At 39.7% G+C, this 13,385-nt stretch overlaps 1 pseudogene across 1 annotated transcript; it reads right to left on the reverse strand.

Moving 5' to 3' along the window:
- Positions 1 to 1,049: 1,049 nt before the first annotated feature.
- LOC146457279 (uncharacterized) lies at positions 1,050 to 13,056 on the reverse strand (annotated as a pseudogene). Its single transcript, XR_014858491.1, has 6 exons — positions 12,756 to 13,056; positions 8,699 to 8,916; positions 6,965 to 7,302; positions 3,678 to 4,095; positions 2,668 to 2,893; positions 1,050 to 2,265 (listed from the first exon to the last, which is right to left on the reverse strand). The product of XR_014858491.1 is annotated as an uncharacterized LOC146457279 (transcript).
- Positions 13,057 to 13,385: the final 329 nt, after the last annotated feature.

Here is a 13,385-nt window from a genome sequence, read left to right on the forward strand (position 1 = left end):
TGGAACTGAGCACTTGGTTTGAGTAATTATACAAAAACCAAAATAAACAACTTTAAGTGTACAAGAATATAGCTATCAACCTGGGAATAACAGAAATTTTTAAAAATGAGCTTTTCAATCTAATTTATTGAATTAATGAGCTACAAGTGCAGTAAGAAAATATAAAAATGGCACAAAGCTAATTTTACTTGAAGAAATATCTCTCCTGTATTCAAACATCTCCAATGTGCATCTCCCTCAAACAGAACGTAAACATAAAAAAATCACTCAATTTGACTAGAAACAGGTGAAATTTTTAATATTTTGTAAATCCCTAGCTATAACTTATAATGACTCGTTTTTCAATTGTTCCACAGTGTACTAGTTTGCAACGATCTCCTAGTATTAGTAGACCACATGAATTGATATAACAACACTGGCCTACTATATTCCGTTTTAGCTTGCAATTTTAATATTATCTTGATTAAAGATTTCTTTTAGAAAATTGCTCCCTCGTCAGAAAAAAAACCCACTACAAACAGTTTAAAGGTGTGTATGCATACATAAATATTTGAAGTTATCTTACCTCCTTAATTAACAGAGCTGTCGGACCTTTCGCCTTCCCCCGACACAACAAAACCCCTTCTAGTTTTGACATTTATCGCACTAAAAGTTTTCCTTCAAATCTGCTGTTTAAAGGGAACATTTCCACACAGTTGCGCAGGAAAAATAAGACGAGGCGTAGGAAAAATTCGATCGCTTCCAAACCTGAAAACTTATGCAAAAATTAAAAAGATCCTTTCTTTTCTTATCCACCATCCTAATACAGGAAGATATCTGAAGTAACTGCTATTTTTATCCTGTTTTATCCAAATCTCTAGAACGAAGCAATTCGCCTCTTCGCTCGTTCTCAGGTAGGTACTTCATATATGGTATTATTAATAATTACCATATATGAAGTACCTACCATATCCAGCGCCAGTTCCGCTGGATAAGGGTAATACGGGCTCGCAGAACGAGATTGCCGCCATTTTTTAAATGCTGGATCTGGGTACTAGGAGTCTAGGATCAGGAATCGGAAGACCTTAGATAACATAGTCTCCTTTGCAGCCGTTATTAGTGTCGTCACGCTACGCTCCGTGGGGAGGAGCGTTGCGTGACGACCCTAATAACGGCTGCGAAGGAGACTAGCTATAGATAACAAGGACTGGAACCAGATTTCAGAGCCTAGTGCTTTTCGCGAAAACGTGGGTTTGGTGGGGGTGCCCATTCTCGCGGGCTCACAAACCTGGTTCCAGTACTTGTTATTTAAGGATTATTTAAGGATTTTCCTAGGAATCTCATTCCCATTCAAAAACGCGCGTGGGCTCTGAGGACGAGATTGGGGTACAAGCGCAAAGATCATCCAATCACCAACCCTTGCTCGGTGAAAGGAAAATTAAGAAAAAATGCCCTCTGTTCCAACAAATCAGGAGCCGATGATCATGGGCTCCTGGTATTACATTGTTGATGGGGAGTTTGCTGCATATGCATTAAAAATATATATAACTTTAGTTTAGAAAGGATGAGGAACTACGTCCATACGATAAGCAGATTTCTATAAATGCTAGCAAAAAAATTGGAGCTCCGCTTTTAGGCTTGGCTAAATATATATATTAGCCTCACTTTCATAACGAGGTTCAAAGAAACTCGGAAATGGCGTATTATTTGGCGAATAGTCAGTTTAGATTTAAAGTTCGCTCATGCGCACATGCAGTCGGTAGCTCTATAGCAATATAAAGAGAGCTAACAGCAAGATGTCAAAAAAGTTGGCAAACAGTCCAAAATGGCTAAAGGTAAAATCACGTAATTCTGAATTAATATGTTGTCACCAATGCTCGCGACATGTACTTTACGATTATTATTGACAGATTCCTTTTCAAATTGTTTAGAATATCTGTCGTTATTTATTTCTCGGGCTAAAGAACACAAAAATGCCTAATTTTTACAGTACAAGAGTTCATATTTGCATATCTGTATAATAAATATAACATTTTACAAATTTTTGTGACAAAAAATAAAGTCTTTGAAACACTACAAGACTCTCATGTTTGTATTTACAAATGTGTATATGTCACGTGCTAGGGCCCGGGTCTCTAAACTTCGGGTGTCGTAAGCTGGTGACGGCCGCGGAAGACTGGTGTTTAGAGGCGGGTATGTGATGCCTGGTGGATATTGAAAAGAGCCCAGGCTTCCTCCCTCTTAGTTTTATCTGTGACAGTGGTGTATCTTCAGGTTGAAGCAGAACTGAAAGACAAGACACCAAAAATGTAGTTAACAAATGAAACTGTCTGAATTTCCTGAACGATTGAGATAATATCAATTCCGCTTATTCCCTGTTGACTCCATACAAATCCTTCTAATTTTGGCTCAGTTCCAAACATAAGAACTAAGACAAAATTAGAAGGATTTGTATGGAGTCATCAAGGCATAACAGAGCTAAAATCTCGCCCCCAAATTGCAATAAGATGCTTATTTTTGGCAAGTGGGCATTTTCCATTATACTCTTTCTGAATACACTAACAAATCCCATAATTTAAAAAATTCAAATATTTGTGACGTCACACTTTAGAACTCTATATTTTTGAAGAAAAATAAAACTCCTCGCAGTTTAGATGGCACCGTAAATCAACTACAAACAAAACTCACCTCGTCCAAGCAGTGCCTTGCTGACCTGCACTCCATGCATCTGACACAGCTCTACCACGTCGTTATATTCCTTCATGGTCATCCTGCGATACCTGTCCACCATCTCCCCCAGCCTACCCCCCATGGTAGATGGCGCGACGGTCACTTTCTCTGGGGGTACCCTCTTCCTTTGCTTTTTCTCTTTCTCTTTCCGTTTCTGCTGTTTCTTCGAGCGTCTGTCTTTTATCTGCAAGAGAGGTTGCTGTCATGTTAATACCAGACTTTTTTTTTAAGTTCATACCTTGAATAGACCATTTTACCGTTGTGTGCTTTGTGACCTGGCCCTGGATTGGAAGCGAGGCTGAGGGTGACCTTGTTTTGATACAGACCTCACTGCTTTTCATATGTAAATGCAAACTAGTTAGCATAAGAACAGCATGATCTACATATGAAAAGCAGTGAGGTTTGTATCAGAACAAGGTCATCCCAGCCCTGCTTACAATCCATTAGGCCAAGTCACTAAGCACACAACTGTAAAATGGACTATTGGTAAAAACTGATTGTGTTTTATTCTTGACTAAATTTGGAAGTTCAGTTCATAGCATTTTCTAATCTCCCCAGAAATAATTGTTGTACGAACGGGACACTTAGATACAAATTTAGCAAATGTTTCAAATAAAGTCTGTAAAGTATTAAATAGAGCATTTTCGAGTTGCTGTGAGCCTCGTTATGAAAGCGAGGCTAAGTGCAAAACTTTTCCTCTTCATGTCACATGTAGGTAAATCCGTAAGATCTCGGAAAAAACTCGGCGCGTCAAGGTTTTTATACAAGGACCTCTCAGTTTGGTTTTACAATTATTTGTACTGAGGTTTCCTGCTCGTTTTATCCATCGCAATTTACTTGTATGTCTTCTAGTTTTTTCCCAATTTAAGTTTTATTACACCACGTATAAAAACATTGGGCGAATTGACTTTCGAGCGAAACGACCGGATTCCAGCTACACAGGCGAGAAAGAAACAAAATCAACATACCTCATCTTGGGTCAACTGTTCCACTTTCTCTGACAACTGAAAAGGAGGAATTTCCAACAGAGTTGGCGACATACTACAGTCACTACTACTAGAAGGAGAATAAGGGCGTGACCCTCGTGCCTGGGGCTCAGAATCGGGCCTTTGTCCAACAAAAGGCACAGGCTGGCCTGGAGAGGGTGAAAAGGCTCTCTGAGGGGAAGTCGAGGGTCTCTGTTGAGCAGGGCTTTTTGACGTTGAGGGAAGTCTTTGAGGGGATGTAGGTCTCTGTGGAGATCCTGGCCTCTGTGTTCATGAGCTGGCCCATTTTTCCTGAGAAGGATCCACAGCTGGTTCTGGTTCTTCTGGAATTGTTTCTGGTCTTTTTGCTGATTTGGTGTTAGCAGGACCATGAAGGAACTCTCCAGTTTGCTTGTTAACCCTGAAGAAAATATTGAATGTTGACAAGCATTAGTCCCTGCATCTTGAATGGACTGTGGACCTCTTTTATAGCAATGGAAGAGCTCAGTGAAAATTCGCATTAATTGAGATTGCTTATTCATTGTTTTAGCTCAGATTCACCGTAGTTTTTGCATGTGGCCTTGATTCATTCTGGAAACGTTGCTGAGCTCCAGTGTTTTATCCACTGCTTTGCACTTTGATTAGAAATAAAAACAGAAACCTTGCCCATGATCTATCATAGGTTTTGATTGCAAATGAAGTGCAAAGCAGTGGATAAAACATTGGAGCAACGTTTCCTGAAGGATAGACTTTCTCAAAGTCGCTCCCTTGCTTCTCTTTGAATGGACCTGGCGCGAGCGACTTTTATCACTTGCAGCGCGCCAAATTTACAGGAGGAATTTTCCTCCTGTCGCATTACCAGCGATATGAAAGTACACGTCAATCAAGCCAGATCATAACCAGATCACGCGCAAAGCTGTTCAAACATACAACACTAGCTCTTCGATAGCGATTGTTATTTCGGTCTACGACCAAGAACTTCTAAATTCCTCGCACTGATTACACGTTCATTTAACGACGCAATTCGTGTATGGGTTGCAAAAGCAAAGTACAGAGATGTCTGCGAACATCAGCGCAAAGTAATCGAAAGTCACTGTTGTGGAAAGGACGTGTTTTTATCGGCGCCTACAGGATGATTGGGAAAAAAAGCTTGACCTTTGAGGTGGCCCCATTCGTTTTCGATTTTCTACGTCACGGCGAAAGAAAAGAGGTTATGACCGTTGGCATCAAGAGGCGATCGATCGGTATTTTATGCTGCATTTTAAATGAGTGTTTTGATAATAACGAGATAAGCCTCAACCTTGTTCGGTATAGAGCAAGCATTTTTCGGCCGTTAACTTGTTCGGTTGTTGTATACCGATACGGATTCGGCCGTTATCCCAAACGAGTTAACGGTCGAATTTCGTTCGGTATATAATAGGAAACTCATTAGAGCCGATACATTTTATGTTGTTTTCCAGGTTTTCCCGTCAAGACAGCACTCTGCATGTCATGCTGTGTAGTGCTTTCATTTTAAAATTTATTATTGCAGTAGCAGCGCTAGCAGTAGCCGGTATTATTATTATTACTCGCACATTCGAAGTAAAGCATTTTAAAAATCTTCGCAAAGCGAATCGACATAATTTCTGCAGTCATCAAAATGTAAACAAAATCTTCGCATGAACAGTGTGTAGTACGATACAGTCGTTTCGCGGGGCTGATAAAGAAAATGACTTGTCCTTTCACTGTTCAAATGCGTTGTCAACGTTTGAAGAATGTTTTGCAAATGCGTTGGCCCAATTTTTAAATGATTTTCAACGTATTTCGGTTTTGTTCGGAAACATTCCCAACGTTTTGAAACGCATTGAGAAAGTTTTCCAATGCAATTGTCGGCGTTTCCAAAGATGCGTTGAAATGACAAGAATACATTGAGTTGACAGTTTGACAACTTCGCACCCTGAAAAGTTCGCGCCAAAATGACGTCACTTGATTCGATTTCCAGCAAGGGAAACAAGTCGAGCTCTCGCTCGCTCACGCTCCGCGCTCGCTCGCTCGAGCTCTGACGATCGCGCTTCGCGCTCTCTAAGCTCGACTTGTAAGCAAGTCTACCTGAAGGAATTCAAGGTCACAATAATTACAGGGTATGTAAATGAAATAAGTTGGAACAATCACAAGTTTTAAAAAAAAGAGAATGCAAATTTACCTGTCAAGTTACATTTTAAATGGCATTGAATAACCCTTGCTGGTAAAGGATGGTGCCTACTTTTGTTACTGTGCATATGTTATGCGCATCTCGAGATACTTGGGTTTCCTATGGGCCGGGTGGTGCCTACTAATACAAGGATATTTTTGCCTGGTTTAAAACTATGTGGAGAAAGCAGATTTTTTGGAGTGCTCTTGGTATCCAAAAAGGAAAAATGTGTGGCTACCCCCAATTTTCTTTTTGGAGTTCGATAGCCCTTGCTAAGATCTGCTTTTTCCGCACAGTCACAAGCCACGCAAAAATACTTCGGTATTAGTAGGCACCATCCTTAATGTCCTCAGTGTTTAAAGCCCAGAGGACGAACTGTCCTCATTTAACCCACAAACAATTATTAATAGTTCTTCAGAAAGTCAAATGCCCCACATATGCCTTAAGTCCTTTCCATCGGGTTTTACGATGATGAGTACAGAGACATGATTGGATACACAATGTAAATGACTGTTCCTCAAACTTATTGATAATATTATTCTTATGATAAAACAAAGGAAATCACTACTGTGAAGAAGTTTTGGAGTTTTGGAATGGTATCTTAATTATCATAAAATTTTGTAATCTTCTGCTTTGATTTTTTCTGAGAATTATTACATAAATATATCTTTTTAATTGATAGTTTCAAACACTGAAAAGAGCTTAAAATAGAAAAAAGATCCTGGCAGTTAGTACACAACTAAGCAGTTGCAAAAAGAAAGCCTGAAAAAAATTCAGGCTTAAACAGGATTTGAACCCATGACCTCAGTCTTTCTTTTCGCAACTGCTTAAGTTGCGTACTAACTTCAAAATATATTGCTCTTTTGGCGATCAGTGTTTATGATTATAATTGGTAAAAAGGCTTAAAACTAATCTAAAAAACCATATCTCTAGTTCTTCTGAAAGCGTTTCATCCCATTTCCAAACACATCAAAGTTGGTTGAAAATACTCAGGTGTGCCCTGTTTTTTCAACCCATTTCTCAGTGTTTGGAAATCAGATGAAACACTTCCTCATGTTTGACATTATTACTAATGCTAATATGTTAAGCCACTGAGCTCAGAAACAGTCTGACTTCTAACCTTTGTTCTAAGTATGACTGTCTTCCTACAGCCAGCTCTCTGTAATCCAGGGCATCACTGCTATCTCTATCTAGAGCCATTATCAAATCCTCCAAGTCAACCTCCGTCAGCGGGATGTGCCATGATCGGATGATGTTCCTAAACTCCTGCCGTGAAACTACCCAGTTCTTGTCCTTGTCAGCTTGTGCAAAGAGGTCCAGCAAGCGAAGCCTCTTGCGCTCCAAGTAGTCCTGGATAACAGCCAAGGCAGCTGGGGAGGGCTGGCGAATAGTAGGCACTCCCCTGTCCTCCCCTGTTACAAGCGTATCCTCTTCAATCACAGGGGGTGGGGTGGGTGTCTTGTTTTAAAGACGTACATGTAAAACAAAAGGCAAATTAATGTTTTTTAATAAATTCAATAAACTAGTCAAGAGTGGTTTTCAATTTTACAGCAGTATGTTATCAATAGACCCTTATCACTCGGCGGCCATGTTGAGCCTCAAGAGAATAAAAAGCATGCAAGGTAGGCCTTACACTGAATTTGCGTCTGGCCAAGGCTTGCCATGCAAAAACAAAGGGTTTTTTTCCACCACGACATAACCGCCAGGTGATAAGGGTCTATAGCATGCAAGTTATTAAAGCCTTTAAAAGAGGTCTTTTTAATGTTTATCTTCTTCCCTTTTAATTCCTTTTTTATTACAGTCGAGCCTCTTGTAAGCGACCACCTCGGAAATTGGAAAAAGTGGTCATAACTAGGGCTGGTCACTTGGGAGAATGCAATCTCGTAAGAGACCAAAAGCTGAAACAATAGAAACTGGTCACTTACCCAAGCTTTCAGCATATTAAGCTTTCTACCTCGGTCTCAGGGTAACACTCTCGATCCAGCAGTAAATTATCTTGAATTTTAGATTTGAGATCTTTATCTATGTACATGTACATTATTAGGCAGTGCTATTAATTCCTGTCAATGTAATTACGAAGTGTACACTTATGCCATAATAAGCATCAGAATCTTTGAGTGGCGGCTTAGGAATGCTTAAAAACAAAGGAAAGGACCAGTTGGTTATTCCCAAAAGTAGGTCGCAGTCGCTTATGGGAGCAGTCGTTTACGAGAGCTTTTGATTACAGAGTTTAAGTGACAATTCAAACGGGGTTTCACAATGGTGGTCGTAACTAGAGCTGGTTGCTTACGAGGGTGGTCGCAAGGAGAGCTTCGACTGTAGTTACATGTACATTTTTCATAAACATCATTTTCAGTGACTTTCCATGGCCCACAATTAAAATCCATGACTTTCCATGTCTGGAACAAATTCCATATTAACTTTCCAGTGGTTTTCCATGATATGTGTACACCCTGTAAAAGCTCATCAAATTTTATAATTTCACAAATTTTAGATCCCGTGATATCATTATATCCATATAAGTTTAGTTAGTATTGTAAATGCACATTTGATCATGTATTAGTAAGCTAATTTGTGCGATATCAAGTAACAAATATTATTATTATTAGTGTAACTTCTGGATGCCCAGATCCTAAGCAAACGATGGTTGGGCAGCAAACCATAGCCAACCCTGCAAAGACTAAACCATAACAACTAATCACTAAGTTCTAATCAAACCCCTAAATCCTAATTTTCACTTAGAAAAATCATATACAGGTACACTGAAGCTCTAAAAATGTTATCATCATCATCATTATTACTATTATGTCATCCCTTTAGGACTCTATGTAGATAGTGCATCTCAAGTTAATACCTCTTTAATGGTAATCTCAGGTCGTCCTTTCAGTATCATTCTTTTCAGCACTCTGTTTTCCAATTCTGTTTTAGCAGTCTTGTTTTCAAGCCAGTCCTGTTTTAGGCCACAGTTGTTTAAAATTCCTCGGATCCTCTTGCGTTCCTGTAATCTTCTCTTGTAACTTGCAACTTGAGAGTCAAAGCTGTCAGTTTCTGAGCCACCTTGAGCATTCTTGTCTAGAAATCATAAAACTTTGATGAATAAAAATTATTCACTTTATAGGATGATGAAGAAAAAGTATTATGACCAACAGGGCTCTCATTGCAAGGAAAGGCTAGTGCATGTAAGAATAGTAATTGTACCCAGCTAATTTAAAACTGCATAATAATTGCCATTAGGCTTAAAGTGCGATGCGCCTTACTGTGGCCAACCAACAAACTTTGTTGGGTAGCCAGTCGGTAAGGCGTGCCACACTGTAATAAATATCGAAAAATCCTGAACCAGATTTTGGAAAGTCTGGCTGAAATGAAACAAATTATGTTAGGGTATAAATGCGAGCAGTCAGACAGATCAACTATCCACAAAATTATTATCCACTTCACTTTATCTGAGTATCATGCTGTTCCAGAAAAAAAAGGAATCTTAGGTCAAAAACCTTACTTGTAAAGTGGATTCCTGACCTGACAAATTGAAATTGAAGAGATCGAACCAGATATGTTGACCCCCTCAAAAATTCTTCACTGACACCTACTACGAAAGTTACTGGGACACTGACATCAGTTTGTACACCACCCGTACGAAAATTTCGGACCTGACAGAGGCGGAATCCGGCCTGACTTCGGCGGGAATACCGTTGATAGAACCAAACATCAGCAAAACAAGAACCGGGCAAAAAAAATGTCTGGCTCCAAGGTAATAAGCCAGACAAATGTTACGCTCGTGTCTGGGTCACGGCAGCCGCACAAGACACTTACAGGAACAGAACAAGAGCCAAACAACCTCAAATTACTTTTCCAAATTTAATAACTTTAATAAGTAGCTAGGCACGGGCCTGATAAGAGCCTGACACGAGATTGGAAAGAGCCAGACAAGGTACGTTTGGTTTCTTTTCAATGAAATTGATCGCAAAGACAATGTTAAGACTAGCTGTTACAGTGTCAAGGAATATAAATAAAGCACAGACAGCGTTGTTTATAAACACACCTGCATATGGTATTACGATCATCACGCTGTTCGACGGACCGCAAAATTTGGAAATCCCAAACTTGACCCCATTCATGCAGGACGCTGAAAAAAAAGCCGAGTTCCTTCTTGACAAATGTTTTGAAAATCAGGTCATTCCGCCAGCTGAATCCGCAAAGAAGTCGTTTCGCTGGATTCCAAGATCAACGTACGTCACACACTGCACGTACGGCGATGCGTTGTTTTGATTCCTAGCACGCGGTTTTATCAATCAAATGCCATAAGAGAAATGATCGACATGTTGCAGATAAGTATCTCATTGTTTAAATTCATTTTTGATTGGTTAGCTTCGAGATCAATTGACGGTTACAGTTACTAATTTTTGGCGCTTGGAGTGTTAACCGTATTTTCAATGTGCGCGCGCGAAACAGTGCAATTGCAGTTACCGTCTTTCTTTTAGGCTTGTTAAGTTAGCAGTGATCGCTTCTTCCTCAGTGTTTTTAAGATCTCTTCAAGGATTTAACAAAGTTTTAGAATGTCGCTGTTCGCATGCCTTTATTTTGATTCAGACAAAAGTGTATAAAGCATTTTACATGTAAATGTCAATTGCGAGGGTCTGAAAGCAAGCGAGATATATGTTGAATACATCTGCAGCCTGAGGAAAATGGAAGCAAGAAGAGGTTCTTAGCAACCATCCCAAAGGTTTAGGGGAGAGGTAAGCTACATTATCTTGTTATAAAATAAATGTCAGTCCTTTAGACTCGATTTTTTTTCTTTTTCGAAGGAGACTCTGCTCGCAGGGTAACTGAACTGTTCCAATGGCTAAATTCCATGTTCGGTAAATTTCAGCTGCCAAAACGAGGAGAGGTCGAGTTAAAATTTAGAAAGCTTTATCAATTACGATTTACATTAATTGAAATCGTCCGTCTTTTATCCGACGAAAAATTCAGTAGTGTTTTGAAATGTTATAAAGTATGACCGGCCGGGTGACCTCGGACCATCTGACAATCAGGCTCTATGCCCTGCAAAATAATTAGACTAAACTCACACCTAAACACACAAAAGGCGAGTTTGCACTTTACTCATGTTTTTGGAACTGAATAAACTTGATTTAATATTCGCAAACCACAGCATTCTCTGCCTCTCCCCCAAGATCGCTCTTCGAAAGGTCCGGCTCACGCAACGCGTGTGAGAGATTATACTCTTCGCCGGGGCGATCGGGCTTTGCACTAATTGCACACAAACGCTTGCAATTTAACTCGCGGCGCTATCATTTTTATATTGATAGCATAGCTTTTTTTGTTATCTGATGGATATTTAGAACAACTGCAGCATCACAGACTTTTGCACTTGTTATTTTGCAGATTACGTGGCTTCTCATCGCATCGAAAATGTCAAGGAGCAGTAACTTTACGCACAAAACGGAGGCGGCGTGCAGCTGAGTGATCTATCTCCTGTCTATTCAGCATAAATATTTATTAAGGAACATTTGCTTTGTCGTATTTAATCTTTCGAGGATAAGTTGAGCAAATTATAAGTACATTAGTAAGTTTCCTTCAATGCATTAGTGCAATGAATGTGTATATTTTTTAATTAGTTTGACACATGCAAGAAAATAAGAAATTATCGCCGCAAATTTGTTAATTTCTTTGAGATTGTGTATGTAGATTTAACACTGTATGGATATAGCAAAAACTTATTTTTATTGTATCAGTTTTATTCCATGAATCTATCAATAAAACATTTAATCGTTATTTCTATGTGTTTATATGCGTTGTACGGCCGTATTCAGGTTGGAGTAAGGCCGGATATATTTTTGCCGATTACATCACAGATTATTTACGTTGTCCAGCTAATGTCAGGCTCGTGTCATGCTCGTTTTCTGGTTGTTTACGATTTTTCGTGCCCTGCTCGTGTCTCGCTAATTCCCGCTCGTTTTAGGTTAGGTGTCTTGTTCCAGTTAGGTTCTTTACCGCTGTGTCCCGTTCTGCTTGTGTTCGGTCAATGTTATGCCCGTGTCAGGTTGAAATGTCTGGCCGAATTCATGCTCCCGTTTGGTCAGACATTTTCGTACGGGCAAGAGGAAAAAACTGAGCAGACAGTTTCCAAGTGGGGATGCTGGTTGGAAATTTGAATCAAACTCCTGGGGGAACACCACCATTGATGTCTACCAATGAAACTGATAAAATAATGATGGTTGTGAAGGAATTTTATAAATCTCACGTCTGATTGCTTCTTCTACATTACCAAAAATACATTATGACATTTTTTAATTTCTTAATTAATCTGCATTTGAAAACTTCAATGATACCTTGATGATTACAAATATCTACAAGATTCAGTGCCTGGAGGATACCAAAATCCACAATTTATCCACCAAAGAGAGATGACGATATTTCCCACCTCTTTTAAGGAGGGGTCCCTCTGTCCTCTACAGAGGCTGACAGCTCGAGTGCAAAAGAGGCATCTGTTGTAAAATTAGGAGGAGAGAGAGAGCAACCCTACTGGGCATACAGCAGTTACATCTAAATGATGAGTTAATCTGTTTGACTTTATTTATACCGAGAAAAATTATCAGGTAAACTAAAGATGCTTGACCAAGTTCGGCGTGCAGACAAATAATTTATATGTCTCTTGACTGTATAAAATAAAGTCATTTGACGATCGGGTCAACAGTGAATAATGTTTAGCTTATCCATATACACACATTGAAACAATAAGAAACCATTATTGAAGACCTGGACGAAGCTTTGTTTTAAAAGCGCGCTAAAATTTATACCAACTAAATTCTGGCTTGTTTTTACTAGCTCAGACTGTATACGCTCATAAAAACAAGACTTCGGATAGCGTTCGTTAATTTTTCCCAATTATCCGATATTATCTGCCTTCTTACCTTGGCTCACCGTTGTCACCGAAACATCTCTAGCCGGGCATTTTATGGAAGGGACAATTATTATGCGTCTTCTGCTCAATTCTGAAGGTTCTCCCCATCTCTTGATACTCTCGCGGTATGTCTTCGATGGGAGAAGATTGCGAGTTCTGGGCAGTTTGAATTCCTTCTCTTCACACTCCTCGGATCCTGCGTGTTTTATATTCATTGAATCGGGGGAAAAAAATTATATCAAAAGACTTATTAAGAATTTACACCACACTTCAAAAGTCACTCATCTAGCGTCCGCCATATTGGAATTTTGTTGCTTGTGCATGTGATTGAGGCTGTTGTCATAAGGTTGCCATGGAAAGAGCGCTACGATTTGTCCCCTCCCCACCCTCATGAATTTTGGTGAAAAATGTTGATGCTTTTTTGAGGAAGCCGGATTTGCAGCGCAGAAACTCCGCTGTTGCTGATTGCCTGGAATTCGTAGACGAAGAGATAAATAAAAATAAAAGTGAAATCACGGTGAATTCATCAGTACAGAGGGTCTGAGTACCCGAGAGTAACCCAATCTCGTCCCCAGCGCCCGCGCACTTTTTAGGCCAGCGGTGGCCACACGTGCTCTGGGCTAATCAGAAACCGGAAGCA

The sequence above is a fragment of the Pavona decussata genome, unplaced genomic scaffold, assembly GCF_977016875.1.
Source record: "Pavona decussata unplaced genomic scaffold, jaPavDecu1.1 SCAFFOLD_244, whole genome shotgun sequence".
NCBI lineage: Eukaryota > Metazoa > Cnidaria > Anthozoa > Scleractinia > Agariciidae > Pavona > Pavona decussata.